Here is a 7969-nt window from a genome sequence, read left to right as displayed (position 1 = left end):
TTTTGAATTTGCCTCTTGATGCTCTCTTTTGCTTCAAATACTATTTCTTGCGAGTGCATCATTAAAACTGCTCGAGCCCATCTTAATGGCTATAAAGAAAGAACTTCTTGGGAGATAACCCATGTGTTATTTTGCTACAGTACTTGGTTTTATATTTGAGTCTTGGAAGTTGTTTACTACTGTAGCAACCTCTCCTTATCTTAGTTTTAAGTTTTGTTGTGCCAAGTAAAGTCTTTGATAGTAAAGTAAGTACTAGATTTGGATTACCGCGCAGTTCCAGATTTCTTTGCTGTCACGAATCTGCGTCTATCTCCCTGTAGGTAGCTCAGAAAATTAAGCCAATTTACGTGCATGATCCTCGGATATGTACGCAACTTTCATTCAATTTGAGCATTTTCGTTTGAGCAAGTATGGTGGCCTAATAAAATCCATCTTTACGGACTGTTCTGTTTTGACAGATTCTGTCTTTTATTTCGCATTGCCTCTTTTGCTATGTTGGATGAATTTCTTTGATCCATTAATGTCCAAGTAGCTTTATGCAATGTCCAGAAGTGTTAAAAATGATTGTGTCACCTCCGAACATGTGAATTTTTATTATGCACTAACTCTCTAATGAGTTGTTTCGAGTTTGGTGTGGAGGAAGTTTTCAAGGATCAAGAGAGGAGTATGATGCAATATGATCAAGGAGAGTGAAAGTTCTAAGCTTGGGGATGCCCCGGTGGTTCACCCCTGCATATTCTAAGAAGACTCAAGCGTCTAAGCTTGGGGATGCCCAAGGCATCCCCTTCTTCATCGACAACATTATTAGGTTCCTCCCCCGAAACTATATTTTTATTCCGTCACATCTTATGCACTTTGCTTGGAGCGTCGGTTTGTTTTTGTTTTTTGTTTTGTTTGAATAAAATGGATCCTAGCATTCACTTTATGGGAGAGAGACACGCTCCGCTGTAGCATATGGACAAATATGTCCTTAGGCTCTACTCATAGTATTCATGGCGAAGTTTCTTCTTCGTTAAATTGTTATATGGTTGGAATTGGAAAATGCTACATGTAGTAATTCTAAAATGTCTTGGATAATTTGATACTTGGCAATTGTTGTGCTCATGTTTAAGCTCTTGCATCATATACTTTGCACCCATTAATGAAGAAATACTTAGAGCTTGCTAATTTGGTTTGCATATTTGGTTTCTCTAGAGTCTAGATAACATCTAGTATTGAGTTTTGAACAACAAGGAAGACGGTATGGAGTCTTATAATGTTTACAATATGTCTTTTATGTGAGTTTTGCTGTACCGTTCATCCTTGTGTTTGTTTCAAATAACCTTGCTAGCCTAAACCTTGTATCGAGAGGGAATACTTCTCATGCATCCAAAATACTTGAGCCAACCACTATGCCATTTGCGTCCACCATACCTACCTACTATATGGTATTTATCCGCCATTCCAAAGTAAATTGCTTGAGTGCTACCTTTAAAATTCCATCATTCACCTTTGCAATATATAGCTCATGGGACAAATAGCTTAAAAACTATTGTGGTATTGAATATGTACTTATGCACTTTATCTCTTATTAAGTTGCTTGTTGTGCGATAACCATGTTTCCGGGGACGCCATCAACTATTCTTTGTTGGATATCATGTGAGTTGCTATGCATGTCCGTCTTGTCTGAAGCAAGAGAGATCTACCACCTTCATGGTTGGAGCATGCATATTGTTAGAGAAGAACTTTGGGCCGCTAACTAAAGCCATGATTCATGGTGGAAGTTTCAGTTTGGACATATATCCTCAATCTCATATGAGAATAATAATTGTTACCACATGCTTATGCATTAAAGAGGAGTCCATTATCCGTTGTCCATGTTGTCCCGGTATGGATGTCTAAGTTGAGAATAATCAAAAGCGAGAAATCCAAAATGCGAGCTTTCTCCTTAGACCTTTGTACAGTGCGGCATGGAGGTACCCCATTGTGACACTTGGTCAAAACATGTGCATTGCAAAGATCCGGTAGTCCAAGTTAATTAGGACAAGGTGCGGGCACTATTAGTATACTATGCATGAGACTTGCAACTTGTAAGATATAATGTACATAACTCATATGCTTTATTACTACCGTTGACAAAATTGTTTCATGTTTTCAAAATAAAAGCTCTAGCACAAATATAGCAATCGATGCTTTCCTCTTTGAAGGACCATTCTCTTTACTTTTATGTTGAGTCAGTTCACCTATCTCTCTCCACCTCAAGAAGCAAACACTTGTGATTGTAAGGGTATTTTACCCTTATCCATTATTTTGGTATCTATGACACCGTGCTAGAGTATTTGGACTAATACATGCCTACAAGATGACTTTCAGGTATTAGCCAAAGAGGTATGATGGTGTAGCAATGGAACAAAAAGGCAACGGGAGACCCCCCAAATTCGACGAAAAATCAGCAAGAGTTTCAGAGCTTGGCCGGTCACAGATCCGGTCGGACCGGCCCTGGCACCGGACAGCCCGGTCGCCGACCGGATCCTCAACCGGTGCCATCCGGGCAAGTTCCGAGAAAGAAGGCGAGCCCTCCGGTCGCGTCCGGTCACCAGCCCGGTTTCGGACCGGCTGCTCCGGTCCATGGCCCGGCTCGACCGGGCACCGGACCGAGCGGCCCGGCCGGCCACCGAACTTTGCGCTCGTGACATCCGGCGCCATCCAGCAAGCTCGGAGCCTGCCCGGTCAAGACCCGGTCCCAGCTCCGGTTGGAAACCGGCCGGCCCGGTCCGTGGCCCGGTCCGACCGGGCCGTGGACCGGCTCGTCCGGCGCCAAATCCGGTCGACCGGGTTTCTCGACGAATCCGCCGATGTGGCAAGTGACCAACGGCCGATTTTTGAAGAACACTATAAATACCCCTTCTTCTACCTTGGAAGGGTTAGGCAACATACTATAAGCTGTTCTTGAGCTCTCTCTCTCTTACTCCATTGCTAGAAACACCAAAAGCCTCGCATCTCCCTCCTCCTCCACCCAAACTCAAATCCCTCCGGGAATCATTAGAGGAGGACCCGATCTACCGTTCTACCAAGCCAAATCTCATTCCCCCTTGTATTCATTGAGAAGCTTGCTTCCTAGGGTTCCTTGGAAACCCTAGGTGGGCAAGAGGAGTCCGAAGCATCCGGGCTGTGGATTTGCTCCGGGCAAGATTGTGAAGGTTTGGAGGCTACCTCAAAGTCTACCACAAGTGAGTGAGCTATTCCTTCGTGGGATAGGCTCCGGAGAATAGGGTGAGCCTTCGTGGCGCGGCGAATCCTTCGTGGGACCTCCACTCCTCCAAACGTGACGTACCTTGTTGCAAAGCAAGGGAACACGGGAATACATCCTCGTCTCCGCGTGCTATCGGTTATCTCTAACCGAACTCCTTACTTGTGATTTAACCGCTCGTGAGAGCCTTCGTGCTTGAGTTAGTTGTATCCTCATATAGGTTGCTTCACCTAGTTTGCATTAGGCTCATCTTTATATTCCGCAAAGCCTAATATTGCAAAGAAAGAATTAAAATTTGTAGAAACCTATTCACCTCCCTCTAGGTTTACCATCTCTATACTTTCAATTGGTATCGGAGCCTGGACTCTTATTAAGGGCTTCACCGCCTTAAGAGTGAGATGGATAAACTCTTCGAGGGTCTAGATGACGACTCTAACCTTTCGGTTAAAGAGATGAAATCTAGACTCTTGGCATATGATGCCGAGAAGAAGAAAAAGGAGGATGAGCTACAAAACCAAATGACGAAATGACTGCCATGCTTAAGAACCTAACTGCGGGTGGAACTCCTAGTGGGGCTTCGGCCTCTAAGGAATCCTACCATGATGTTAACCATGACTATCCCAGAAACACTTCACCCATGCCTCATATAAACCATAGTGGGACCGTTCCCCATTACGATGGAACTCACTTTCCACATTGGAAATCTGCTATGGAATCTCATATTCGCAGCTGCAGTGTGGAGCTATGGGAGCTCATTGTTCATGGACATCGGGAGCCACAAGATCCTACTCGGTTGACCTCCACCGAGTTCTACAACCGTCAACTCAATGCATCCGCACGTGACAAGATTAGAAGTGGCATCAACCGCAAGCTTCTAGATCAAGTCGATGACATTGTCTCCGCTAAAGAGTTGTGGGATCGGATCGTAGTACTCCAAGAGGGAACCGATTTGATCCAATCAGCTCTCTATGAGACCGCAAAGCAAGAGGCCTACCAGTTCATGATTCGAGATGGAGAATCCGTATTCGATGCCTATGCTAGGCTTGGTGCTCTGAAAGTAAGGGTCAAGGGACTTGGTGCTGAGAAGTACAATGACGGATTCGAGATGAACGAAGCCTTCATAAAATCCAAGGTCATTGCTATGATTGCCGTCAAACAAGAAGACACCAACCTTGGACTCAACTTGCAAATCATGACCAAGAGTGCCGATCTCAACTCCGATGATCTAGTCTCCTATGTGGCCGCCAATGAAAGCATGGCCAAAGCTTGGAAAGAGGCTCAAGGCAATGAACCGTGTTGATGAAGCCTCACACAACCATGAAGCGTCACACAACCTTGCTCTCAAGGCTAGAGCCGACCATGGAGGAGAAGAAGAATATGAAATTGAAGAAGATGAGGAGATGACTTCAACTAGTGACATCGTCATCGACTTTGCCTTCTTTGCCAAGAAGTACAAGGGAAAGTTGCCTATGCTCCTCAATGACAAGAAGAAGAAGAGAACTTGCTACAATTGTGATGAAGATAGCCACTTTGCAAATGAGTGCCCTTATGAGAAAAGGGTAGACAAGCCAAGATTCATCAAAGGGGTCAAGCCAAGATTGAAGCCAAACCCAATCAACGATCGATTCAAGAAGAACAAGGGAAGAGCTTTTGTTGGAGCCGAGTACTTGTCCGATGATGAAGAAGAAGATGAGGAGAAGGAGGCCGGGGTGGCCGGTTTGGCTTACTCCAAGCCCGGGTCACTCTTCACATATGACTACTCCAAGGACTACTCCACGGAGAATGATGTTGGTTCCTCCTTCATGGCAAGAATCACTCAAGATGATGACTCCGATGACTCTTCCTCCTCTACAATCGTTGGCTCTTGTCTTATGGCAAGGGAAACCAAGGTAATGGAACCTCCACCTTCCCTATCTAGTGTTCTTGATGATGAAAATGAAAATCAAGATGAACTAATTGTGCTTAAGGAACTTTACAATGTTAGATGCACCCTTCGTGGTGAAGCTCTTGTCAAGTTTGATTTCTTGATGGACTCTCTCAAAGAAAAGGATGAGTCCATTGAGGAATTAGAATATCAATTGGATGAAAAGGAACGGAGATTCAATCTCCTAAGACAAGAGCTAAAAACCGAAAGGTGCATATCTCAAGGCCTTAAGCAACAAATTGAAACCTATGAACTTGATAAAGTTAAGGACCTAGAAACTATTGATAGGGCTCAATCTTTGACTCAAGTGCTCCATACCTCAAAGGAGGAACTTGAAGTTGCTCATGCTTCTCTCACTAGGGATCTTGACCACCTTGAAAGAGCTAACAAGCTTGTAAAGGATGAGCTCAAGAAACTTGGAGAGAACCATGACCTACTCCAAGAAACTTACATGAAAGCACTTGAATCAATGAAGGATCCCATTGTTGTTGAAAAGCATGCTAGTTCCCCTACATCTTTTACTAGTGAGCATGCTAAGCTTGTTGAGGAACATGTTCGTTTACAAGAGGAACTCTCTTTGCATGTTGAGACCAATGCATATCTTGAATCCTTGGTGACTAAATATGGTCTCGACTATCATCCTAATGAATCCTCTTGTGAGCATGCATCTATTCTTGAGGAAAATGTTAGGTTAACAAAGGAACTTGCAAAGTTCACCACCGCCAAGAACAAGATGGGATTGGATGACCTCTTGAGTAAGCAAAGGTCAAACCATCAAAAGTTTGGACTTGGATACGTTCCCAAGTCTCACAAGAAGAAGAACTACAACAAGGAGAAACCCGCTCAAGATAAGAACAAGAAGGTCACTAATAATGGCAAAGCCTCAAGGGGCAAAGCCACTAGTGGTGACCGCACGGGGCCAAACGATCACTATGCATTATTTGTTGATTATTATGGTGATGTTTATGCTAACTATGTTGGCCCTCCTAATGGCTATGCTTATAGAGGGTACTCAATTTGGGTACCAAAAGATATTGTTGCCATTGCAAAGGAACCCATTAATCGATGGGTTCCTAAATCCTCTACTTGATTTTGTAGGGGTATTCCTCCGGTGGTCCAAAATGGGTGTTTGATAGTGGATGCACCAATCATATGACCGGAGGAAAAGGTGTGCTTGATCAATTCATTGAAGATATCAACAAGAAGTCAAGCATTACCTTTGGTGACAACTCAAAGGGAAAGGTACTTGGGTATGGCAAGGTAGCAATCTCTAAGGACTTGTGCCTTGAGACGGTTATGCTTGTTGAACACCTTGGCTATAACTTACTTTCTATATATCATCTTGCCGATGCCGGTTACAATTCATATTTCACTAAATATTATGTGCAAGTCTTTAGGAGTGACAATCTCAAATTGGTCCTTGTTGGATATGTGGAGAACAACCTTTACGTGGTTGACCTCTCGAAAGAGAGCCCCTCCTTCTCCACATGTCTAATGGCGGCCAAGCATGACGAAGGTTGGTTGTGGCATCGCCGCCTTGGTCATGTTAACATGAGGAATCTTAAACAACTCCTAAAGGGTGAGCATATTGTGGGACTAACCGGCGTTTCTTTTGAGAAAGATCGTGTTTGTAGTGCATGTGTAGCCGGAAAGCAACTCAAGAAGAAGCATCCCATCAAGAGTATTGTTTCCACATCTAGGCCTTTGGAGCTCCTTCATTTGGATCTCTTTGGGCCATCACATTATGATACTCTTGGTGGGAGCAAGTATGGACTTGTCATTGTTGATGATTACTCAAGATACTCTTGGGTCTTTCTCCTCAAGTCTAAGGACGAGACCCATAGAGAGTTCATCACCTTCGCCAAGAAAGCTCAACGTATGTATGAATCCGAGATCAAGGCAATTAGGACCGACAATGGCACCGAGTTCAAGAACTACACTATGCAAGAGTTTGTTGATGATGAGGGCATCAAGCATGAGTTTTCGGCGCCATACACCCCTCAACAAAACGGTGTTGTTGAAAGGAAGAACCGGACTATCATTGAGATGGCAAGAACCATGTTGAGTGAATTCAACTCACCCCACAACTTTTGGGGAGAAGCCATCTCTACGGCCGTCCACTACTCCAACCGGCTCTTCCTCCGTCCCTCCACAACAAAACCCCATACGAGCTCCTTACCGGTAACAAGCCTAATGTCACGTATATTCGTGTCTTTGGATGCAAATGCCTTGTTAAGAACAACAAAGGAAAGCTCGGTAAATTTGAAACTAGAACCATAGAGGGTATATTTGTTGGATATGCGGAGAACTCTCACGCCTATAGATACTACAACCGGTCCTCCGGGACTATTGAAGTATCTTGTGACGTGGTGTTCTTGGAGGATAATGGCTCCCAAGTGGAGCAAGTTGTTCCATGTGTTGCAGGTAATGATGATGATCCATCTAGTGCCATCAAGCATATGGGCATTGGACACATCCGGCCCATGGAGGTTCATAATGATGATCAAGATGATGGAGTAGATGTTTCAAGCACGCCACAAGTGGAGCCTAGCTCAACTCAAGCCGAACCATCAAGTGCAACTCAAGAACCATCCTCTACTCAAGATGAGTCTCAATCCGAAGAACAAGAAGAAGATCCTCATTCCATGGAGCAAGATTGAAAGATCGAGATGTCGCCTAGAGGGGGGGTGAATAGGCAACTACAAACTCTGCTGGATTTGTCTCGTAAGAATGCGGAATTAAACTATCGTTTAGTTTACAAGCACAAAAACTCCTAAATATGCTAAGCTCAACTAAGTGTAACAATGGCAACCAGA

Source organism: Lolium rigidum, chromosome 6, assembly GCF_022539505.1.
Source record: "Lolium rigidum isolate FL_2022 chromosome 6, APGP_CSIRO_Lrig_0.1, whole genome shotgun sequence".
Lineage (NCBI taxonomy): Eukaryota > Viridiplantae > Streptophyta > Magnoliopsida > Poales > Poaceae > Lolium > Lolium rigidum.
Note: the sequence above shows the minus strand (reverse complement) of the source record.